Here is a 26,718-nt window from a genome sequence, read left to right as displayed (position 1 = left end):
GCCTCAGTGCTTTCTGCAGTTTTTCTTAATATTTCCTAATTTAGTAAAATAATATGCTCGTAACGCTTCCTGGAATATCCCTGCAAGTGTATCTATCTATTATAATTTTTGATTAAACCAATCTAAACAAAATGCAGGAAAACACAACAGTTTACAGAATTTTCTATATGTTACTGACTATAGTTTGTAGAACAGTGAGAAAAAAAGAGAGTACAGAATCAGTGATGGGGTTATATAGTAAAGTAGAGGTAGCTCTTTAAAATGATGTAGACTTTTGTCTACATAATGGTACAATGTCTGAGGTAGGTCTGAGATGATTGACAGAATGACAGTGCAGTGATAGAGAGACACCTGCCAGTCATCAGTAGTTGGGCAAGTGGTTTGCTAGGGGCAGCAGTGACTCTTTTCTGGCAATGTGTTGCCTGCTTTTGGACGTAGACTATTCGAACCTACAGTATAACCTGGCATAAGGTCCAGACCACTGAAAATAGTAAACATAGTATAACCTAGCTGACAGGACTAAGCTTTATGTATGTGACTTGTGATGAAGCAACTTAAGATTCAAGAAGTTTAGAGGAGAGTCACTTGTAAATATTTACTGTATTTCTACCTGTCTGTTCTGTATAATTTACAGCATTTTTAGGTATTTAGCTATCCCCCATTAGTAAAAAAAAATGCACTCTGTAATGCCATCCAGTGTACATCCTGGTTAAAGTACAAAATCTTTGGACAGCAACTTGGAAGATGTGTGCACTTTGCACCTATGGAAGCCCAAATACTGGATTTACATGAGTAACTTGCCACACTGAAATCTATTGATAACATGGAAAGGAATCTGCAGCTCACTAAGCAAGCCCTCGCTGGGGCAGATGTGGGGGAGGATGGTCGTGTGGAGATTCGGGAGAAAGAGGCAGCTATCTGTGGGACAGTTAGAAGGCAAGGTATAAGGAAGAGTGTCAAGGAGACTAATCCAGATCTGGAACACTCCAACAAGTTTTCCATTTTGGCTAAAGGTCAGGATGTCAGTTTCAGGGTAGCGCTTCTGAAGCAAAATGTGTCCCCTGAAAGCCAGGGGAATGTTTGCTATATTGTAGTGTCTACAGGTGGGATAATGTGAAATTAACCTCCTCGTGACGCCAGGGCACCATTAGCCTATACACGGTCCAAGGTTTGAGACAGCTTGTCCTGGACTAGGCATGGGGCAATAAATACCCCGATACACTGTTACGGATAACTATCTTTACTGAGGCAGGATAGAAGGTAATCACTTTACATCATAGATTGGTGCGAAAGGAGGTGCAGAGTAAAGCCTATAGCCTTGCTGGGACTTGTAGTTGCTTATGCTGTGCTGTATGTTGACTGACTTGTGATGAACGGCAACCCATGCTGACTTTGGTGCTGCAAACTGACTGACTGAAGACTATTACTTTTCTTCCCCAGGGCTTCTTGCTCTTACCACTAGGCTTTGACGTTCACCTGAGCGTAGGGGATTTTCCTTAGAAGATGCGTGGTTGCTGGATTAGACTTCTGATCAGCTTGAGGCCTCCTCAGATCACCTCACACATCTCTCTGACTTTTCAACACTGTACCTCAGGAGTTCAGCTCACAACTAGCACTGGAGCTAGATTGGAAATAGTCTGGGCAGCTCCTCCACCCTACATTACATACAGGGCAATTTGGAGGATTCCTATAGGGGCAGACAGATCACCTGATCCACTCTGCACCTTCTCTGCTAACAGACTTAAGAAACAGTGACATAGAAAATTCTAGAATAACAACAATGGCATGACAATATAATATATTGAGTCCTGAGCAGTGGGCCCAAGACAGACACTGAAGACAACATCTGAACGACAGGATGGGCAGAATAAGGTATTCCTTACTGGGTCACCAACTATTATCTGGGGAAATAGGGGTTCAATGCAGGCCAGAAAGGTTCTGGTAGTTGGGGGACTCAAGTATTAGGGGAATAGACACTGCCACAAAGACCAGGGGCATCGAACAGTATGTTCTCTTCTTGGCATTCCAGTTCAACACATTACGGTTTGGGATTGACAGCCCCCTCAGCCAATCATTGATTGCAGCAGTTTTCTGAATACCCCTTACTCTATGTGGTTACATATCTTAGAAAAATGATTTTGTAAAGGCCCTATAGATGGAAATAAAAGAAGGGGAAAAATATAGAGGTTTGTATCTTCATATATAATGGAAATAACAGGATACCTACTCTAATAAGGTAAATGGATGCAAAGCAAAACAAAGTAATTATTATTTGGGACTTTAACTAGGCCCTCAACAACTAAGAGTTTTTTTTTCATACATAGAAACTGTTACGCCGAGCGCTCCGGGTCCCCGCTCCTCCCCGGAGCGCTCGCTACACTCTCGTCACTGCAGCGCTCCGGTCAGATCCACTGACCCGGGGCGCTGCGATACCGCCTCCAGCCGGGATGCGATTCGCGATGCGGGTGGCGCCCGCTCGCGATGCGCACCCCGGCTCCCGTACCTGACTCGCTCTCCGTCGGTCCTGTCCCGGCGCGCGCGGCCCCGCTCCCTAGGGCGCGCGCGCGCCGGGTCTTTGCGATTTAAAGGGCCACTGCGCCGCTGATTGGCGCAGTGGTTCTAATTAGTGTGTTCACCTGTGCACTCCTTATTTATACCTCACTTCCCCTGCACTCCCTCGCCGGATCTTGTTGCCATTGTGCCAGTGAAAGCGTTTCCTTGTGTGTTCCTAGCCTGTGTTCCAGACCTCCTGCCGTTGCCCCTGACTACGATCCTTGCTGCCTGCCCCGACCTTCTGCTACGTCCGACCTTGCTTCTGTCTACTCCCTTGTACCGCGCCTATCTTCAGCAGTCAGAGAGGTTGAGCCGTTGCTAGTGGATACGACCTGGTCACTACCGCCGCAGCAAGACCATCCCGCTTTGCGGCGGGCTCTGGTGAAAACCAGTAGTGACTTAGAACCGATCCACTAGCACGGTCCACGCCAATCCCTCTCTGGCACAGAGGATCCACTACCTGCCAGCCGGCATCGTGACAGTAGATCCGGCCATGGATCCCGCTGAAGTTCCTCTGCCAGTTGTCGCCGACCTCACCACGGTGGTCGCCCAGCAGTCACAACAGATAGCGCAACAAGGCCAACAGCTGTCTCAACTGACCGTGATGCTACAGCAGCTACTACCACAGCTTCAGCAATCATCTCCTCCGCCAGCTCCTGCACCTCCTCCGCAGCGAGTGGCCGCTTCTGGTCTACGACTATCCTTGCCGGATAAATTTGATGGGGACTCTAAATTCTGCCGTGGCTTTCTTTCCCAATGTTCCCTGCACTTGGAGATGATGTCGGACCAGTTTCCTACTGAAAGGTCTAAGGTGGCTTTCGTAGTCAGCCTTCTGTCTGGAAAAGCTCTGTCATGGGCCACACCGCTCTGGGACCGCAATGACCCCGTCACTGCCTCTATACACTCCTTCTTCTCGGAAATTCGAAGTGTCTTTGAGGAACCTGCCCGAGCCTCTTCTGCTGAGACTGCCCTGTTGAACCTGGTCCAGGGTAATTCTTCCGTTGGCGAGTACGCCGTACAATTCCGTACTCTTGCTTCAGAACTATCCTGGAATAATGAGGCCCTCTGCGCGACCTTTAAAAAAGGCCTATCCAGCAACATTAAAGATGTTCTGGCCGCACGAGAAATCCCTGCTAACCTACATGAACTCATTCATCTAGCCACTCGCATTGACATGCGTTTTTCCGAAAGGCGTCAGGAGCTCCGCCAGGATATGGACTTTGTTCGCACGAGGCGTTTTTTCTCCCCGGCTCCTCTCTCCTCTGGTCCCCTGCAATCCGTTCCTGTGCCTCCCGCCGTGGAGGCTATGCAGGTCGACCGGTCTCGCCTGACACCTCAAGAGAGGACACGACGCCGCATGGAGAATCTCTGCCTGTACTGTGCCAGTACCGAACACTTCCTGAAGGATTGTCCTATCCGTCCTCCCCGCCTGGAAAGACGTACGCTGACTCCGCACAAAGGTGAGACAGTCCTTGATGTCTACTCTGCTTCTCCACGTCTTACTGTGCCTGTGCGGATATCTGCCTCTGCCTTCTCCTTCTCTACTATGGCCTTCTTGGATTCCGGATCTGCAGGAAATTTTATTTTGGCCTCTCTCGTCAACAGGTTCAACATCCCGGTGACCAGTCTCACCAGACCCCTCTACATCAATTGTGTAAACAATGAAAGATTGGACTGTACCATACGTTTCCGCACAGAGCCCCTTCTAATGTGCATCGGACCTCATCACGAGAAGATTGAATTTTTGGTCCTCCCCAATTGCACTTCCGAAATTCTCCTTGGACTACCCTGGCTTCAACTCCATTCCCCAACCCTGGATTGGTCCACTGGGGAGATCAAGAGTTGGGGGCCCTCTTGTTTCAAGGACTGCCTAAAACCGGTTCCCAGTACCCCTTGCCGTGACTCTGTGGTTCCCCCTGTAACCGGTCTCCCTAAGGCCTATATGGACTTTGCGGATGTTTTTTGCAAAAAACAAGCTGAGACTCTACCTCCTCACAGGCCTTATGATTGTCCTATTGACCTCCTCCCGGGCACTACTCCACCCCGGGGCAGAATTTATCCTCTGTCCGCCCCAGAGACTCTTGCTATGTCTGAGTACATCCAGGAAAATTTAAAAAAGGGCTTTATCCGTAAATCCTCCTCTCCTGCCGGAGCCGGATTTTTCTTTGTGTCCAAAAAAGATGGCTCTCTACGTCCTTGCATTGACTACCGCGGTCTTAATAAAATCACGGTAAAGAACCGCTACCCCCTACCTCTCATCTCTGAACTCTTTGATCGCCTCCAAGGTGCCCACATCTTTACCAAACTGGACTTAAGAGGTGCTTATAATCTCATCCGCATCAGAGAGGGGGATGAATGGAAAACGACATTTAACACTAGAGATGGACACTTTGAGTATCTGGTCATGCCCTTTGGCCTGTGCAACGCCCCTGCCGTCTTCCAAGACTTTGTTAATGAAATTTTTCGTGATCTCTTATACTCCTGTGTTGTTGTATATCTGGACGATATCCTGATTTTTTCTGCCAATCTAGAAGAACACCGCCAGCATGTCCGTATGGTTCTTCAGAGACTTCGTGACAATCAACTTTATGCCAAGATAGAGAAATGTCTGTTTGAATGCCAATCTATTCCTTTCCTAGGATACTTGGTCTCTAGCCAGGGACTACAAATGGATCCAGACAAACTCTCTGCCGTCTTAGATTGGCCACGCCCCTCCGGACTCCGTGCTATCCAACGTTTTTTGGGGTTCGCCAATTATTACAGGCAATTTATTCCACATTTTTCTACCGTTGTGGCTCCTATCGTGGCTTTAACCCAAAAAAATGCCAATCCCAAGTCTTGGCCTCCTCAAGCGGAAGACGCCTTTAAACGGCTCAAGTCTGCCTTTTCTTCGGCTCCCGTGCTCTCCAGACCTGACCCATCTAAACCCTTCCTATTGGAGGTTGATGCCTCCTCTGTAGGAGCTGGAGCGGTCCTTCTACAAAAAAATTCTTCCGGGCATGCTGTTACTTGTGGTTTTTTTTCTAGGACCTTCTCTCCGGCGGAGAGGAACTACTCCATCGGGGATCGAGAGCTTCTAGCCATTAAATTAGCACTTGAGGAATGGAGGCATCTGCTGGAGGGATCAAGATTTCCAGTTATTATTTACACCGATCACAAGAACCTCTCCTATCTCCAGTCTGCCCAACGGCTGAATCCTCGCCAGGCCAGGTGGTCTCTGTTCTTTGCCCGATTTAATTTTGAAATTCACTTTCGGCCTGCCGATAAGAACATTAGGGCCGATGCTCTCTCTCGTTCCTCGGATGCCTCGGAAGTTGAACTCTCTCCGCAACACATCATTCCTCCTGACTGCCTGATTTCCACTTCTCCAGCCTCCATCAGGCAAACTCCTCCAGGAAAGACCTTCGTCTCTCCACGCCAACGCCTCGGAATCCTCAAATGGGGTCACTCCTCCCATCTCGCAGGTCATGCAGGCATCAAGAAATCCGTGCAACTCATCTCTCGCTTCTATTGGTGGCCGACTCTGGAGACGGATGTCGTGGACTTTGTGCGAGCCTGCACTGTCTGTGCCCGGGATAAGACTCCTCGCCAGAAGCCCGCTGGTTTTCTTCATCCTCTGCCTGTCCCCGAACAGCCTTGGTCTCTGATTGGTATGGATTTTATTACAGACTTACCCCCATCCCGTGGCAACACTGTTGTTTGGGTGGTCGTTGATCGATTCTCCAAAATGGCACATTTCATCCCTCTTCCTGGTCTTCCTTCAGCGCCTCAGTTGGCTAAACAATTTTTTGTACACATTTTTCGTCTTCACGGGTTGCCCACGCAGATCGTCTCGGATAGAGGCGTCCAATTCGTGTCAAAATTCTGGAGGGCTCTCTGTAAACAACTCAAGATTAAATTAAACTTTTCTTCTGCATATCATCCTCAATCCAATGGACAAGTAGAAAGAATTAACCAGGTCTTGGGTGATTATTTACGACATTTTGTTTCCTCCCGCCAGGATGATTGGGCAGATCTTCTACCATGGGCCGAATTCTCGTATAACTTCAGAGTCTCTGAATCTTCCTCCAAATCCCCATTTTTCGTGGTGTACGGCCGTCACCCTCTTCCTCCCCTCCCTACCCCCTTGCCCTCTGGTCTGCCCGCTGTGGATGAAATTTCTCGTGATCTTTCCACCATATGGAGAGAGACCCAAAATTCTCTCTTACAGGCTTCATCACGCATGAAGAAGTTTGCTGATAAGAAAAGAAGAGCTCCTCCCATTTTTTCTCCTGGAGACAAGGTATGGCTCTCCGCTAAATATGTCCGCTTCCGTGTCCCTAGCTACAAGTTGGGACCACGCTATCTTGGTCTTTTCAAAATTTTGTGCCAGATTAATCCTGTCTCTTACAAACTTCTTCTTCCTCCTTCTCTTCGTATTCCTAATGCCTTTCACGTTTCTCTTCTTAAACCACTTATCATCAACCGTTTCTCTCCCAAACTTGTTTCCCCCACTCCTGTTTCCGGCTCCTCGGACATCTTCTCCGTCAAAGAGATTCTGGCATCCAAGAAGGTCAGAGGGAAAACTTTTTTTTTAGTTGATTGGGAGGGTTGTGGTCCAGAAGAGAGATCCTGGGAACCTGAGGACAATATTCTAGACAAAAGTCTGCTCCTCAGGTTCTCAGGCTCTAAGAAGAGGGGGAGACCCAAGGGGGGGGGGTACTGTTACGCCGAGCGCTCCGGGTCCCCGCTCCTCCCCGGAGCGCTCGCTACACTCTCGTCACTGCAGCGCTCCGGTCAGATCCACTGACCCGGGGCGCTGCGATACCGCCTCCAGCCGGGATGCGATTCGCGATGCGGGTGGCGCCCGCTCGTGATGCGCACCCCGGCTCCCGTACCTGACTCGCTCTCCGTCGGTCCTGTCCCGGCGCGCGCGGCCCCGCTCCCTAGGGCGCGCGCGCGCCGGGTCTTTGCGATTTAAAGGGCCACTGCGCCGCTGATTGGCGCAGTGGTTCTAATTAGTGTGTTCACCTGTGCACTCCTTATTTATACCTCACTTCCCCTGCACTCCCTCGCCGGATCTTGTTGCCATTGTGCCAGTGAAAGCGTTTCCTTGTGTGTTCCTAGCCTGTGTTCCAGACCTCCTGCCGTTGCCCCTGACTACGATCCTTGCTGCCTGCCCCGACCTTCTGCTACGTCCGACCTTGCTTCTGTCTACTCCCTTGTACCGCGCCTATCTTCAGCAGTCAGAGAGGTTGAGCCGTTGCTAGTGGATACGACCTGGTCACTACCGCCGCAGCAAGACCATCCCGCTTTGCGGCGGGCTCTGGTGAAAACCAGTAGTGACTTAGAACCGATCCACTAGCACGGTCCACGCCAATCCCTCTCTGGCACAGAGGATCCACTACCTGCCAGCCGGCATCGTGACAGAAACATTTTTGTAGCATATTTTATTTTAGGCTCATAATTTTGTCTACAAAAATGGGTTTTATTTTTCCCAAACGCATTTTGCCAATTTTTCAACATGTGTGAACATACCCGAAGAGAAGATAGCTTCGTGGCATAAATTGGGGAAATGTCCCCGGTGTAAAAAAGTACACAAGTTAATTGTAAAAAATTTTTTTTAACGGATCCTGTGAATAACAGCTTATGGGAATGCATATAAAGGGAAACTCATGAGCTGTTCACTCGCATGAAATCCAATACACTGGGTTAAAGTGCGGAGGCTGCCAAGGGTAGACTCTATCGGCAGGTTGTCCCAAGGATCCCTGCAGAGCAGGTAAGGAAACCTCCAGCGGGCATGGAAACTGGGCAGGGGGACAGTCATTGAAGCTCTTTCGTGCCATGATCACTATTAATAATGGCACCTAAGGGGTTAATGATGGACATTAGTGGGATTGCCGATGTCTGCTATTGACTGTGAGTTCACGGTTGCTGACAGCAGCCATCACTGACAGTCTATGAAACAAGCCCAGCTCTTGCATTCATGTAAATGTAAGATTAAGCAGCGGGGTTAAGGAAGCAAAATGTACAATAATCTTTCCATAAAGTCTCAAATCACTAAGACTATAACAGAGTACTAAGAGCAATACTGTACACTGCACAATTTATAGTATAGAAAGAACACAGTAATTCAAAACCTGAATTAAAGGGGTACTCCGGTGGAAAAAAAATGTTTTCAAATCAACTGGTACCATTAAGTTATACAGATTTGTGGATTACTTATATTTAAAAATCTTAAGACTTTCAGTACTTCAGTTGCTATATACTACAGAGGAAGTTGTGTAGTTCTTTCCAGTCTGACCACAGTGTTCTGTGCTGACACCTCTGTCCATGACAGTTCCTGACATGGACAGAGGTGTCAGCACAGAGCACTGTGGTCAGACATAGTAATTTACAAATATGTTTAACTTTCTGGCACCAGTTTATTTGAAAAAAATTTTTTTTCCAGCTAAATACTCCTTTAAAGTTAGCTTCCAGTAAAACTCTTTTCTGACCATCACCTTAAAAGGCAGCTGAGATCAAGTCCATCAGGTCCATTTTACGAGAAATTATTACATAGTTACATTCTAGTCATGGCTTTCAGTAACTGAGAGATTAAAAGCTGCCCACGTATAACTTGGTGCCTTTAGGAATGAGTCTGCATACTGTACCTCTTGCTCAGGCTGTGGGTGAAATTCCAATATTTGTTCCACTGATGGCAGATCTATTTCCAGTGCACTTACCCTGAACAGTGGACGGGAATCTAATGTCCTCATTACTGTTCAATTGTGTTGCTTCCTTAATCTTAATAGCCGGCATAAGTAATGTTCTTCTTGCTTAGTGTTGCTGGAGTGTTTGAGTTGTGAGTAAAAGTTCAGCTGTTAGAATTTGTCCGTCACTGGTAGAGGCCAAGAGAGGCTGCACTGACGTGATCGTGTTAAGCCTATCAGGCTGTATTTGTGCATGGGGCTGGAATATTCTACACCTAAACTACTAGGCAGGGCATATAGGTGTTGTTGGCAGGGGGTAGGTTATATGTTTGGCACCTGCATTTGAATTTTCCCGCCATGTCTGAGTTCCCACGGCCCGCTCCATCAGGCGCATCCCTGGTGGCTGACTGCACTTACTACAGCAGGTTGCAGGTGACACAGTGATTGCCCTCTCATGTCTATACGAATAATGTGGCCGCTGCTGCTGTCGGATCACTCAGGGTAAGGTATGTGTTGTGAGCGGCAGTGTTTGGATAAGGGTAAGTTCTGGGCTGCTCTGTTCCCGTACCTGTTCTGTGGTGATGTCTTGCGCCCAAGTCCTGAGGCAGGCATTTGTTTTCCCTGCAATGTTCAGAACCCATGCAGCTGTTCATTCCTTGTGCTTTGCTGTAGTTATGTTTGCACCAGGCGAAGCAGTTTCGGCATCTCGCACAGCCGTCGGCTGTCTTGGCTGCAGTTATCCAGCGGGGTTACGGTCAGGCCTATGTTCAGTGATAGATGTTCATTTTCGATCATGGCGTTTTCAGTTATACGCGGGCATAGTATACACAGCACAAGCGGTAACATTACGTCCAGGGCACACGTACTTATACGGTCATTAGTTTGGCATGATGCATACGGTTTTAGTGTGTAGTCGGTACATATGGTCATAGTATTTCATACAGTGAACACTCAAAGTATATAGATGCAGCACATACGGTCATAGTTTTTATAGTACTATATGTAGTGTGCACTTTTATAGGGTCGTATACAGTACATGTGTTCATAGTGTCATATGCAGTGCATACGGTTACAGTATTAGATGCAGTGCATGTGGTTATCATATTTATTCAGTTGCAGTACATATGGTTATATTATGTATATACATATTTCTTTATGTACCATAGCATTTACACATTTATTAGTTCATAACATATACACTGCTCAAAAAAATAAAGGGAACACTAAGATGACACATCTTAGATGTGAAGGAATAAACTAATCATATGAAATACATTCAATACATAGTTGAATGTGCTGAAAACAAAATCACACAAAAATTATAAATAGAAATCAAATGTATCAACCCATGGAAGTCTGGATATGGAGTCAGACTCAACATCAAAGTGGAAAACCACACTACAGGCTGATCCAACTTTGATGTAATGTCCTTAAAACAAGTCAAAATGAGGCTCAGTAGAGTGTGTGGCTTCCACGTGCCCGTATGACCTCCCTACAATGCCTGGGCATGCTCCTGATGAGGTGGCAGACCTGGACTAAAGCATCCTCAACTCCTGGACAGTCTGTGGTGCAAAGTGGTGTTGGTGGATGGAGCGATACATGATGGCCCAGATGTGCTTAATCGGATCCAGGTCTGGGGAACTGGTGGGCCAGTCCATAGCATCAATGCCATGCTCTTGCCGGAACTGCTGACACACGTCAGCCACATGAGGTCTAGCATTGTCTTGCATTAGGAGGAACCCAGGGCCAACCACACCAGCATATGGTCTCACAATGGGTCTGAGGATCTCATCTCGGTACCTAATGGCAGTCAGGCTACCTCTAGCAAGCACATGGAGGGCTGTGTGGCCCCCCCAAAGAAATGCCACCCCACATCATTACTGACCCACCACCAAACCGATCATGCTGGAGGATGTTGCAGGCAGCAGAATTTTCTCCACATCGTCTCCATACTCTGTCACATCTGTCACATGTGCTCAGTGTGAACTTGCTTTCATCCGTAAAGAGCACAGGGCGCCAGTGGCGAATTTGCCAATCTTGATGTTCTTTGGCAAATGGCAAAGATCCTGCACGGTGTTGGGCTGTAAGCACAACCCCCACCTGTGGACATCCAGCCCTCATACCACCCTCATGGAGTCTGTTTGTGACTGTTTGAGTGGGCACATACACCTTTGTGGCCTGCTGGAGGTAATTTTGTAGGGCTCTGGCAGTGCGTCTCCTGCGCTTCCTTACACAAAGGTGGAGGTAGCGGTCCTGCTGCGTTGTTGCCCTCCAATGGCCTCCTTCACGTCTCCTGATGTACTGGTGTCACGAACCGGCAGGACTAGTAGTGGATCCTCTCTAAGTAGTTAATGGTTTTCACCAGAGCCCGCCGCAAGGCGGGATGGACTTGCTGCGGCGGTAACTACCAGGTCGTATCCTCCAGTAGCAACTCGAACTCTCTGGCAGCTGATATGGCGTGGTACACAGGGAGCAGGCTGGAGCGTAGTCGGGCGTAGCAGAGGTCAGGGCAGGCAGCAAAGGTCCGAGTAGACGGTAGAAACGGGTTCAGCAACAGGCAAGGCAATATACACTATAGGGAATGCTTTCTCAAAGGAGGGCAGCATGAGTATCATGCCAGATGGTGGAAAAGTCCAGTACAAGATTGTCAACATCAGGTACAGAAGAGGTAGTGGGAGACTGCGGCAGAGGTGGAAGAGGATGATGGCCAAAAACTACAAAGAAAGGAGACTTGTTAGAAGCAGAGGATTGTTTGTAGTTGTAGGAGAACTCGGCCCAGGGGAGTAGATCCACCCAATTGTCATGGCGAGAGGATACAAAGTGGCGCAGATAGTCGCCCAAAATATGGTTCACCCGTTCTACCTGGCCGTTGGACTGAGGGTGGTATGAAGAAGAAAAGTCCAATTTGATCCCGAACTGACCACAAAGAGCCCTCCAGAACTTGGAGACAAATTGTACCCCACGATCCGAGACAATATGTTTGGGGAGGCCATGGAAACGGAAGATGTGTTGGAAGAATTGTTTGGCTAACATGGGTGCAGAGGGTAGGCTGGGCAGAGGTACAAAGTGAGCCATTTTGGAGAAGCGATCTACCACGACCTAGATAACGGACATGCCATGGGAGGAGGGAAGATCTGTAACATCCATAGTCCATAGCGATGTGAGACCAGGGACTTACAGGAACAGATAGAAGCAAGAGAAGACCCGCTGGTTTCTGTCAAGGCGATTTATCCCGGGTGCAAATCATACAGGCCTGGACGAAGTCCGAGACATCCTTCTCCAGAGAAGGCCACCAATACCTTTGGGAGAGCAGTTGAAGAGATTTCTGTACCCCTGGATGTCCGGCAAAAAGGGAAGCGTGGCCCCACTTGAGAACATGCAACCGCTGGCGTGGAGGTACGTAGGATTTGCCAGAAGGAAGAAGGCGTAGGTCCACTGGAGCGACGGCAATAAGGTGTTCTGGTGGGATGATATGTTGAGGAGTTAGCTCATCGCCCACCACACCTGAAGAGCGAGACAGAGCGTCTGCCCTAATGTTCTTACAAGTCGGACAGAAATGGATTTCAAAATTAAAGCGGGCGAAGAACAGAGACCAACGAGCCTGACAGGGATTTAGTCTCTGGGCAGACTGGAGATAAGCCAAGTTCTTGTGGTCCGTGAAGATGTTCACAAGATGTGTGGTGCCCTCGAGTAAATGCCTCCATTTCTCCAGTGCCAACTTAATGGCCAACAGTTCTCTGTCTCCAATGGAATAGTTTCTCTCTGAGGAGGAGAATGTTTTAGAAAAGAAGCCACAAGTGACAGTCTTGCCCCCGGAAGACTTCTGGGTGAGGACAGCTCTGGCCCCCACCGAGGAGGCATCCACTTCGAGAGAGATGGGCTTGGTGGCATCTGGTCTAGAGAGAACAGGTGCTGAAGCAAAGGTGGCTTTAAGTGACTGGAAGGCTTCTTCGGCTTGGGAAGGCCAAGAGTTGGGGTTAGCTCCTTTTCTTGTTAAAGCCACGATAGGAGCTACCAGAGTGGAATACTGAGGGATAAATTGCCTGTAGTAATTAGCAAAGCCCAGAAATCTTTGTATGGCTCGGAGACCAGAGGGGCGTGGCCAATCCAGTACCGCGGAGAGCTTGGCTGGATCCATTTGAAGTCCTTGGGCTGAGATAATGTATCCCAGGAAAGGCAGGGAGGACCGTTCAAAAAGACATTTTTCAAGTTTAGCGTATAAGCGATTACTCCTAAGACAAGTGAGGACTTGTCGCACATGGATCCGATGTTGTACCAAATTGGAGGAAAAGATGAGGATGTCGTCCAAGTATACGACCACGCAGGTATAAAGTAGGTTCCTGAAGATGTCGTTGACAAATTCCTGGAAGACGGCAGGTGCATTACAAAGGCCGAAGGGCATCACTAGATATTCAAAGTGCCGGTTCCTTGTGTTAAAGGCGGTCTTCCACTCGTCTCCCTCTCGGATGTGGATCAAATTATAGGCTCCTCGAAGGTCCAATTTGGTGAAGATTTTTGCCCCTCGAAGGCGATCAAATAGCTCAGAGATTAGGGGCAAAGGGTAACGGTTCTTGATGGTAATTTTATTAAGTCCTCTGTAGTCAATGCAGGGGAGGAGAGAACCGTTCTTAGTCACGAAGAAAAAACTTTCTAATGAATCCTCTCTGTAGGTTGTCACGTATGTAGTCGGACATGGCAAGAGTCTCAGGAGGTGAGAAAGGATAAATCCTGTCCCGAGGTGGGGTCGAACCGGGCGCCAGGTCGATTGGACAATCATAGGGTCTGTGAGAAGGAAGGATCTCAGCCTGTTTCTTGCAAAAGACATCCGCAGAAGAATGGTATGGCTTGGGCAGACCAGGAGGCGGAGTAAATTGCGGGACCCGTTTGACAGGAGGAGGATTGAGACAGCAGTCAGAACAGGAGGGACCCCAATGCAGGATCTCACCGGTGGTCCAATTCAGGACAGGACAATGACGTTGAAGCCACGGCAGGCCCAGGAGGAGTTCGGAGGAGCAGAGAGGGAGGACAAAGAACTCTAAAGTTTCGGTATGAAATATTCCAATGTCCATCTGCAGAGGTTGAGTACGGAACTGCACAGTGGTAGAGAGTTTCTCACCGTTAACTGTAGAGATGAGGAACGGCTTAGGTAGACGGGTTACAGGAATACGGTACTTGTCAACCAACGAGGCGTTAATGAAATTGCCAGCACGACCGGAATCCAAGAAGGTGGAAGAGATGAACAACTGCACGGGTATGATGAGACGTGGAGAGGATGAATCCACACCTAGCAACGCCTCTCCCACGTTTACTAGGTGCGAGCGTTTCCCGAATGCGGTGGACGGAGAGGACAATCCTTAAGGAAGTGCTCAGTACTGGCACAGTACAGACACAGGTTCTCGTCTCTGCGGCGGCTTCATTCTTGCGGAGTCAGGCGTGACCGATCCACCGGCATGGCTTCCACGGCGGGAGGCCCGATAGCGGGTTGAGGTGGACGCAGAAAAACGGGAGCCAGACGAGGGTAGCGTCTAGGATGAGCTTTTCCCTTTTCAAGGAGGAGTTCCTCTTGTCTCTCGGCAAAACGTTTATCAATCCTAGTGGCCAACAAAATGAGGTCACTAAGGATGGTAGGTAGCTCACATGCAGCCAGAATGTCCTTTATCTCGCTGTTGAGACCCTTCTTGAAAGTGGCAAAGAGGGCTTCATTGTTCCAGTTCAGTTCAGAGGCCAGGGTGCGGAACTGGATAGCATAGTCACCCACGGAAGAACCTCCTTGGGTCAAGTTAAGTAGAGCAGTTTCTGCGGAGGTAACCCAGGCAGGCTCTTCAAAAACATTCTGGAACTCTATGCAGAAATTCTGGATGGAAGAGGTGGCTGGATCTGCACGGTCCCATAGAGGTGTAGCCCAGGCCAGGGCCTTCCCAGACAATAAACTGAGGATGAAGGCTACCTTGGCTCGCTCAGAAGGAAACTGGTTGGACAGTAGCTCGAGGTGGAGAGAGCACTGTGACATGAACCCATGGCATTGCTTCGGATCTCCGTCATATTTGTCTAGCAGGGACAAACGGATTCTGGAACCGGAGGCAACTGCAGAAGGAGGTGCAATGGCAGGTGCAGACGGAGGGACTGGCTGTTGCTGAGAAGGCAGGAGCTGTTGCATCATAGCAATCAACTGGGCCAGCTGTTGACCCTGCTGGGCCACAATGGAGGTGAGGTCCGCTAGGCTTGGCAGGGGAACATCAGCGAAATCCATGGCCGGATCTTACTGACACGAACCGGCAGGACTAGTAGTGGATCCTCTGGACCAGAGAGGCGATGGCGCGGGTTGTACTAGAGGACCGGTTCTAAGTAGTTACTGGTTTTCACCAGAGCCCGCCGCAAGGCGGGATGGACTTGCTGCGGCGGTAACTACCAGGTCGTATCCTCCAGTAGCAACTCGACCTCTCTGGCAGCTGATATGGCCTGGTACACAGGGAGCAGGCAGGAGCGTAGTCGGACGTAGCAGAGGTCAGGGCAGGCAGCAAAGGTTCACGGGCGAGTAGACGGTAGCAACGGGTTCAGCAACAGGCAAGGCAATATACACTATAGGGAATGCTTTCTCAAAGGCACTAGGGCACAAAGATCCGACAAGGGCAGGAAGGGGCAGGTTACATTTATATGGAGGTGGCCAGAGGTCAGGGACCAGCGCACCAATCAATGGAGCGCTGGCCCTTTAAATTTCCTGAAGGCGGGGCCGTGCATGCCGGGAGGCCGAGACAGACGGCGCAGGGAGCGGGGAAGCAGGTGAGTGAGATAGGGACGCGGCGCGTGAACGGGGACCAGCCGTCACGGCAGCCGTGTCCCCGACACAAGGGAACCCGTGTTTCTGGTCAGCGCGTCTGACCGGGAGACGCCGGGATCCCGAGGGAGGGAAGGAGACCGGAGCGCACGCTGTGACAACTGGCCTGTCTCCTGATAGCACCTCCATGCTGTGGACACTACGCTGACAGACACAGCAAACTTTTTTACCACAGCTTGCATTGATGCGCCATCCTGGATGAGCTGCACTACCTGAGCCACTTGTGTGGGTTGCAGACTCCGTCTCATGCTACCACTAGAGTGAAAGCACCGCCAGCATTCAAAAGTGACCAAAACATCAGCCAGAAAGCATAGGAACTGAGAAGTGGTCTGTGATCACCACCTACAGAACCACTCCTTTATTGGGGGTGTCTTGCTAATTGCCTATAAATTCTACTTGTTGTCTGTTCCATTTGCACAACAGCATGTGAAATTGATTGTCAATCGGTGTTGCTTCCTGAGTGTACAGTGTGATTTCACAGAAGTGTGATTGACTTGGAGTTACATTGTGTTGTTTAAGTGTTCCCTTTATTTTTTTCAGAAGTGTATAAGGTGTATACATTCATAGTATTTAGAACGTGCATACATCTTCATGGCATCATTATGTTTATGTTCATAGCATTGTTAAACCCTTAAGGACCAAGCCCATTTTCACCTTAAGGACCAGAGTATTTTTTGCATATCTGACCACTGTCAATTTAAGCATTAATAACTCTAGGATGCTTTTACTTATGAATTTTACTTAGGAGTACATTTTCGCTGATGCTTGCATCATTTCTTGGGGAAAAATTCCAAAATTTCATGAAAAATGTAAACATTTTTCTAACTTCGAAGCTCTCTGCTTGTAAGGAAAATAGACATACCAAATAAATTATATATTGATTCACATAAACAATATGTCTACTTTATGTTTGCATCATAAAGTTGACATGATTTTACTTTTGGAAGACAGAGGGCTTCAAAGTTCAGCAGCAATTTTACAATTTTTCCCAACATGTGAATTTTTCAGGGAACAGTTCAGTTTTGAAGTGGATTTGAAGGGCCTTCATATTAGAAATATCCCATAAATTACCCCAATATAAAAACTTCATCCCTCAAAGTATTCAAAATGACATTCAGAAAGTGTGTTAAACCTTTAGGTGTTTCACAGGAATAGCAGCAAAGTGAAGGAGTAAATTCAAAATCTTAATTTTTTATACTCGCATGTTCTTGTAGACCCAGTTTTTGATTTTTTAAAAGGAAAAGAGAGAAATCCCCCCAAAAAGGTAAAAGGAAAGAAATGCACCAAAATACTTCATATGTGGATGTAAAGTGTTTGGCAGGCGCTGTAGAGGGCTCAGAAGGGAAGGAGTGACAATGGGATTTTGGAGAGTGAGTTTTTCTGAAATGGTTTTTGGGGGGCATGTCACATTTAGGAAGCTCCTTTGGTGCCAGAACAGCAAAAAAAAAAAAAACAGTGTGGCATTCTTTTTTGGAAACTACACCCCTCAAGGAACATAACAAGGGGTACAGTGAGCCTTAACACCCCACAAGTGTTTGACAACTTTTCATTAAAGTCAAATGTGTAAATTAAATTTTTTTTCACAAAAATTCTGGTTTTCCCCAAAATTTTAAATTTTAACAGGAGAAAATGCCCCCCCCAAAATGTATAACCCATCTCTTCTGAGTATGGAAATACCCCATGTGTGGACATCAAGTGCACTGTGGGCACACTACAATGCTCAGTAGAGAAGGAGTCACATTTGGCTTTTGGAAAGCACATGGCATACTATTTTGAAAACTACACCCCTCAAGCAACATAACAAGGGGTACAGTGAGCCTTAACACCCCACAGGTGTTTGACTACTTTTCGTTAAAGTTGAATGTGTAAATGAAAAAAAAACAAATTTCCACAAAAATGCAGGGTTTTCCCCCAAATTTACCATTTTTACAAGAGGTAATAGGAGAAAATGCCCCCCAATATTTGTAACCCCGTTTCTTCTGAGTATGGAAATATCCCATTTGGGGATGTAAAGTGCTCTGCGGGCAAACTACAATGCTCAGAAGAGAAGGAGCGCTATTGGGCTGTTGGAGAGAGAATTTGGCTGGAATTCAAATCGGGGGGGGGGGGGGGGGCATGTGCATTTACAAAGCCCCATGGTGCCAGAACAGTGGACCCTCCCACATGTGACCCTATTTCGGAAACTACACCCCTCACAGAATGTATTAATGGGTGCAGTGAGCATTTACACCCCAGATCTTTGGAACAGTGGGCTGTGCAAATGAAAGATTTTAGTTTTCATTTCCATGAAGCACTGTTCAAAATATTTGTCAGACACCAGTGGGGTATAAATGCTCACTGCACCCCTTATTACATTCCATGAGGGGTTTAGTTTCCAAAATGGGGTCACATGTAGGGGGTCCACTGTTTGTAAACGCACATGGCCTTCAATTCAAGCCAAATTCTCTCTCCAAAAGCCCAATGGCACCCCTTCTCTTCTGAGCCCGGTAGTGTGCCAGCAGAGCACTTTACGTCCATACATGGGGTATTTATATGCTCAGAAGAAATGGTGTTACAAATTATGGGGGGCTTTCTTCCTATTACCTCTTGTGAAAATGAAAAATTTGGGATAACACCAGCATTTTAGTGAAAGAATAAAACATTTTCATTTTCACGTCCAACTTTAACAAAAATTCTTCAAACTACTGTGGGATGTTAAGGCTCACTATACCCCATGTTGCGTTACGTGAGGGGTGTAGTTTCCAAAATGGGGTCATATGTGGGTGTTTTTTTGTCAGAACCGCTGTAACGATCAGCCACCCCTGTGCAAATCATCTCAAATGTACATGGCGCTCCCACTCCTGAGCTTTGTTGCACGCCCGCAGAGCATTTTATGTCCACATATGGGGGATTTTCGTACTCAGGAGAAATTGCATTACAAATTTTGGGAGTCTTTATTGAAAAATGAAAAGTATGGGACAACACAGCTGGAGTAGACCCCAACTTTACCTTTTCATAAGGGGTGAAAGGAGAAAATAATTATTGTTAGGCAATTTCTCCCGAGTACAGAAATACCCCATCTGTGGCCCTAAACTGTTGTCTTGAAATGCGACACAGCTCCAAAGGGAGAGAGCTCCATGCGCATTTGAGGCCTAAATTAGGGATTGCATAGGGGTGGACATATGGTATTCTATGCCAGTGATTCCCAAACAGGGTGCCTCCAGCTGTTGCAAAACAGTCAATGCCAGGACAGTCAATGGCTGTTAGTCAATACTTGGAGTTGTTGTTTTGCAACAGCTGGTGGCTCCGTTTTGGTAACACTGCCGTACCAGACTTTTTCATTTTTATTGGGGGGGGTAACTAACTGTGTAGGCGTATGTCTAGATATATAGTGGTTTTTACTTTTTATTTTGTGCAGTGTAGTGTAGTATTTTTAGGGTACATTCACACGGGCTGGATTCACAGCGAGTTTTCCGCTAGGCGTTTGAGCTGCAGTGGAAAATTTGCGCCATCTCAAACTTGCAGCGAGAAACTCGCTGTAAACTCCTGCCCGTTTGAATATACCCTGTACATTCACATAGGGGGGAGGGCAAACCTCCCGCTGTTGCAAAACTACAACTCCCTGCATGCCCTTTGGCTTTACGTGCAGCCGAAGGGCATGCTGGGAGTTGTAGTTAAGCAACAACTGGAGACATACTACTACAACTTCCAGCATGCCCAATGGCTGTCCGTGCATGCTGGGGGTTGTAGCTATGTAACAGCTGGAGGCACACTGGTTGCAAAACACTCAGAGTTCGTTACTTGATTCAGTGTTTCACAAACAATGTGCCTCCAGCTGTTGCAAAACTATAACTCCCAGCATGTACGGTTGGTCAATGCATGCTGGGAGTTGTAGTTTTGCAACAGCTGGAGGCACACTGGTTGCGAATCACTGAGTTAGGTAACAAACTCTGTGTTTCACAACCAGTGTGCCTTCAGCTGTTGCAAAACTACAACTCTCAGCATGCACCGACAGCTGAAGGGCATGCTGACCATTGTAGTCTTGCAACAGCTGGAGGCACGCTACTACAGCTCCCAGCATGCCTTTGGCTGTCCATGTATGGTGGGCGTTGTAGTTATGCAACAGCTGGAGGCAAAATTTTCATAGCTATAACTCCCAGCATGCCCAGACAGCCAAAGGGCATGTTGGGAGTTGCAGTTGTGCCTCCAGCTGTTGCAAAACTACTTTGGCTGTGTATGTTCTGAGTAGTTGTTGTTAGGCAACAGCAGGAGGCAAACAGCGCTTACCTGCTGTTGTTAGATCCTTCTGCCGAAGACCGCCAGAACCGCCGCCACTGGGGACCATGTCGCCGCTGGGGACGTCGCCACTTGGGACCGCCGCCACCCCAGACCCCGGGTAAGCCTCCCCCCCCCCACCCCCACCGCCGATCACTCTCTCCACCGTAGATGCCCCGCCGATGCCACCCAGCAGGACAAGTGATTGGTCGGCTGTTCCGGCCGACTAATCACGCCGATCATGAGGTGGCACTAGTGCCACCTCACTTTTGCTGGGCAAGGGTGATTGGTGCCGACTCGGACTGCAACAATCACCCTTTTTTTCCGGGTCACTGTTGACCCGATTGACCCGAAATCGCCACAAATGCTCAATCTAAATTGATCGGTGATTTGCAGCCATCGCCGACATGGGGGGGCTTTGCACCGGGTGCCTGCTGAATGATTTCAGCAGACATCCCAGTCCGGTCCCCGCCCGATGAGCGTTGGGCACCGGAATTCCCACAGGCGTAAAGGTACGCCCTTGGTCCTTAAAGGGGTACTCCGGTGGAAAACTTTTTTTTTTAAATCAAAACAGATTTTTTTTTTTTTTTTTTGATAAAGTTAAACAGATTTGTAAATTTTTTCTATTAAAAAAATCTTAATCCAGTACTTCTTAGCTGCTGAATACTACAGAGGAAATTCTTTTCTTTTTGGAACTCAGAGCTCTCTGCTGACATCACGAGCACAGTACTCTCTGCTGACATCTCTGTCAATTTAAGGAACTGTCCAGAGCAGCATATGTTTGCTATGGGGATTTTCTCCTACGCTGGACAGTTCCTAAAATGGACAGAGATGTCAGCAGAGAGCTCTGTGTTCCAAAAAGAAAAGGATTTTCCCCTGTAGTATTCAGCAAATAATAAGTACTGGAAGGATTAAGATTTTTTAATAGAAGTAATTTACAAATCTCTTTAACTTTCTGGCACCAGTTGATTTAAAAAAAAAAAAAAAAGTTTTCCACCGGAGTACCCTTTAAGTACCAGGGCGTCAGGACGATAATGTTCATACGTTCATAGCATGGTTAAGGTGTATCCGGTTATAGAGTTTATAATGTGTAGGTAGTCATACTGTCTTATACAGTACACATGCTTAGTGTTACATACAGTGCATACAGTTATAGTGTTGTATACAGTACACACACTCATAGTGTTATATGCAGTGGATACAGTTATATTGTTGTATACAGTACACACGCTCAGTGTTACATGCAGTGCGAACAGTTATAGTGTTGTATACAGTACATGCACTCATAGTGTATGTATACCGTACATACGCATAGTGTTATATGCAGTTCACACAGTTATTGTGTTATATGCAGTGCATGCAGTATCATATTTAGCTGCAGTACATATGGTTATTTATATGCATTTAGCTTTCATAGCATTTATAAGGTGTATACATTTTCATTTAACCCCTTAAGGACTCAGCCCATTTTGGCCTTAAGGACTCAGACAATTTAATTTTTACGTTTTCATTTTTTCCTCCTCGCCTTCTAAAAATCATAACTCTTTTATATTTTCATCCACAGACTAGTATGAGGGCTTGTTTTTTGTGCGACCAGTTGTCCTTTGTAATGACATCACTCATTATATCATAAAATGTATGGCGCAACCAAAAAACACTATTTTTGTGGGGAAATTAAAACGAAAAACGCAATTTTGCTAATTTTGGAAGGTTTTGTTTTCACGCCGTACAATTTCTGGTAAAAATGACGTGTGTTCTTTATTCTGAGGGTCAATACGATTAAAATGATACCCATTATTATATACTTTTATATTATTGTTGCGCTTAAAAAAAATCACAAACTTTTTAACCAAATTAGTACGTTTATAATCCCTTTATTTTGATGACCTATAACTTTTTTATTTTTCCGTATAAGCGGCGGTATGGGGGCTCATTTTTTGCGCCATGATCTGTACTTTTTTTTGATACCACATTTGTATATAAAAAACTTTTAATACATTTTTTATAATTTTTTTTTTTAATAAAATGTATTAAAAAAGTAGGAATTTTGGACTTTTTAAATTTTTTTTCGTTCACGCCGTTCACCGTACGGGATCATTAACATTTTATTTTAATAGTTCGGACATTTACGCACGCGGCGATACCAAATATGTCTATAAAAAATGTTTTTTACGCTTTTTGGGGGTAAAATAGGAAAAAACGGACGTTTTACTTTTTTATTGGGGGAGGGGATTTTTCACTTTTTTTTTACTTTTACTTTTACATTTTTTTACATTTTTTTTTACACTTGAATAGTCCCCATAGGGGACTATTCATAGCAATACCATGATTGCTAATACTGATCTGTTCTATGTATAGGACATAGAACAGATCAGTATTATCGGTCATCTTCTGCTCTGGTCTGCTCGATCACAGACCAGAGCAGGAGACGCCGGGAGCCGCACGGAGGAAGGTGAGGGGACCTCCGTGCGGCGTTATGAATGATCGGATCCCCGCAGCAGCGCTGCGGGCGATCCGATCGTTCATTTTAATCGCGAACTCCCGCAGATGCCGGGATCTGTATTGATCCCGGCACCTGAGGGGTTAATGGCGGACGCCCGCGAGATCGCGGGCGTCGGCCATTGCCGGCGGGTCCCTGGCTGCGATCAGCAGCCGGGATCAGCCGCGCATGACACGGGCATCGCTCCGATGCCCGCGGTTATGCTTAGGACGTAAATGTACGTCCTGGTGCGTTAAGTACCACCTCACCAGGACGTACATTTACGTCCTGCGTCCTTAAGGGGTTAAACGGTCATTTCATTTTCATACGCTACAGTGTTTACAGTGCATACACTTTTGTAGACACATTATAGCGTCTGCAGTGCGTATACGTTCACAGCATTTTGGGCACATACGTTCTTTGCATTATTAGTGATACGTCTGTTGAGGTCAGTGCGTATGCGTTTCATAGAATTTGCATTGTGTAATCTTTATAGCGTTTTCAGTGGGTATAGGTGTTGAGTTAAAAATAGGTACACATGGTAGCGGTTCATAATGTGTAGGTGATAAAGTTTTTTGTTTCATAGCTTTTACTGTATTATGTCATAGCGTTTATGTTCATGGCATGCTCTCATGGCATTCATACTGTTCATGCACGCTTGACATCTATACTGTTTATACGCTCATGGCAGCTAGACTGTTGATACATCCATGGTACTCATATCGTGCATACACTCATGGCATTATACTGATCATAGATTATCATGACATTTACACTATTTATACACCAATGGCATCCATACTATGATTCGCTTGTGGCTTTCATTGTGCATACACACATGTCATTCATACTGTTTATACGTGGACTGTTGGTGGGAAAATCAGTTACTCGGCGTTATGGCAGTTTTTCCTCAGGCATCCGGATGTTAACCTGGCCTCATGCAAGATGTGTCGGCAGAAGGTGAAGCGTGGCCAGGGTCCCATTGTTGGCATCACGGCCCTGTGTCAACATATGCAGGATTACCATAAAGCGGCCTGGGAGAACTGTGGCTCCGATGTGGTGGTCCAGCCTGCTGCATCACCCAGTGGCGCGCCGCTCCCGGTTTCAGCCAGCCAAGGCTCCACCACCTCAGCCGAAGAGAGCTGTGTATCATACCCATCTAAATTCTAGCTTTCCACCTTTTTGTACCCTCGCTACCGGCACAAAATGGGGGCCTTTTTTACACGCCTGTTGAGACTTTCTGTATGCCAGAATTAGCCATTTTTAATACCTCAAATTAACTCTGACCCAACCAAATTTTTTAAGAAAATTCAGCGAATCGGCCGAATTGCATTTTTCAAAAATTCACTCATCTCTAGTATATCCTGGTGATTCCACCTATTTTTTGATATCCATTCCTCATTTTTATTGACATTAATTTTAAATGTTTGTTGATTTTTCTCTTCGATAAAGACATTATATTTTCACGAGTTTTTTCAAATGGCTCCATTTTTTTAGTGTTTATTTAAAGAGGCACTGTCATTGTTAAAAACTTTTCATATATTGCAGGACTCATTATAATATGACATTTCACAATATCTACCTGTTAAAAAAAATTTGCATTTTCACCTGAAATTCAAGCTCAAAATAGCCGCCACTAGGGGTCGCCTGTCTTTTAGCCAGATAGACTAGTCTAGATTTTACAGCATACTGGATACCAGCCGTAAAGCATACCGGTATCCAGTATAGGAGATTTCTATTGAGTATATGCAAAACTACAGATAAAGGATGTGTGGAAATGCTGGGAGCTGTAGTTTTACAACAGCTGGAGGCAAAACTGCTCTAACACAGTTATTTACAAACACTGCAGCTTCAGTTGTTACTAAACTACAACTCCCAGCATGCTGAAATAGTCAAAGCTTTCTCAGACTCCTGAATGACAAAGAAGTTGATCAGACATTACATAGTTAGTACGGTCGAAAAGACATATGTCCATCAAGTTCAACCAGGGAATTAAGGGGAAGGGGTGTGGCGCGATATTGGGGAAGGGATGGGATTTTATATTTCTTCATAAGCATTAATGTTATTTTGTTCCAGGAATGTATCTAATCCTGTTTTAAAGCTGTTAATTGTTCCTGCTGTGACCAGTTCCTGAGGTAGACCGTTCCATAAATTCACAGTCCTCACGGTAAAGAAGGCGTGTCGCCCCTTGAGACTAAATTTTTTCTTCTCCAGACGGAGGGAGTGCCCCCTCGTCCTTTGGGGGGGTTTAACCTGGAACAGTTTTTCTCCATATTTTTTGTATGGGCCATTAATATACTTATCCCCCCTTAAACGTCTCTTCTCAAGACTAAACAATTGTAACTCCTTTAATCGCTCCTCATAGCTAAGATGATCCATGCCCCATATTAGTTTAGTCGCGCGTCTCTGCACCCTTTCCAACTCTGCAGTGTCCCTTTTATGGACAGGTGCCCAAAACTGAACAGCATATTCCAGGTGAGGCCGTACCAATGCTTTATAAAGGGGAGTTTTATGTCCCTGTCCCTTGAGTCCATGCCTCTTTTGATACATGACAATATCCTGCCGGCTTTGGAAGCAGCAGCCTGACATTGCATGCTATTCTGTAATCTGTGATCTACAAGTACACCCAGATCCTTCTCTACCAGTGACTCTGACAGGTTAATCCCCCCTAAGACATACGATGTATGCATGTTATTAGTACCCAGATGCATAACTTTACATTTATCCACATTGAACCTCATTTGCCAAGTGGATGCCCAGACACTTAGTCTATCCAAGTCATCCTGTAACTTATGCACATCCTCTATAGACATTCAGTCTATGAAAGATGAATGACACACATAGTGACAGCTATGTTGATTAGCATCCAGCTTTACTAGGAGAAGATAAAACAGGTAGAAAATGTATTCATAAAATTGCTGTATTTTTATCTTAAAAATCCTTGCACTAATTTTATAAAGATCTATTCTTATATTTATACATTTTATCCAAGCATCTTCTTCTGTTTAACATGTACAACATGAAACCAGAAAGGAAAGCGTTACAGAGTAGAGAGTACTGATTGGCTGACTGCACAGGCTTGCTCCTGTGAGGGAGACAGACTGACACGCCCCCTCCAGCCTGCACAATAAAAAAGTAACTCACCAGCAGATAAATGCTTATATCTCTGGATATATAGGTCATGGACACGTACAATTTATATGTACATGATCAGGATTGGGTCCTGAGCAACATATCACTTTTTTTCTTTTTTTTGCACTATGACAGGTACGCTTTAAGTCATAGGTGTGTATGTCTTGGCCATTTATGTTCCTTTCTTGGGGGGTTGCATGTTGTGTTTCCTCATGGATGAATGATGTGTTCATTTAGACAGGGTCATATTACACATACATTCCCCCCCCCCCCCCATCAAAGTGTTTATGTACATGCGGCTGTGGCCCTCTCCAAAGGATAGGGGATAAGATGTCTGATCAACAGGAGATAGGGTATAAGATCTCTATGCGCACCTGGTGTTCTAAACAGTATGTTTAGAATGCTGGGTTCCCGCGGCAGGGGTCGTGACATCATGCCACGCTCACTCCATTAATGAATGGACATTCATTAATGGGGGGGGCATGGCGTGATGTCCCGAGGGGGCGTGGTGTGACGTCACGACCCCCACCGCAGGCACCCAGCATTCTAAACATAATGTTTAGAACATCAGTTGCTGCACGGAGACAGTGGGGGGGTCCCAGCAGCGGGACTCCTGCGATCAGGCATCTTATCCCCCTGTCCTTTGGATAGGGGATAAGATGTTGAGGGGCGGAGTACCCCTTTAATATAATTGAATCATTAATTTTTTTGGGCCAAATTCACAGTTTTCAAGTTTGTTCGTCATCAAATTTGTCATATGAGTTACAGAGCAAAATTGGAAAGGCAATATCTTT

This window comes from Hyla sarda, chromosome 4 (genome assembly GCF_029499605.1).
Source record: "Hyla sarda isolate aHylSar1 chromosome 4, aHylSar1.hap1, whole genome shotgun sequence".
Taxonomy (NCBI): domain Eukaryota; kingdom Metazoa; phylum Chordata; class Amphibia; order Anura; family Hylidae; genus Hyla; species Hyla sarda.
The sequence above is the reverse complement of the archived record's forward strand: the minus strand, read 5'-3'. Positions refer to the sequence as shown.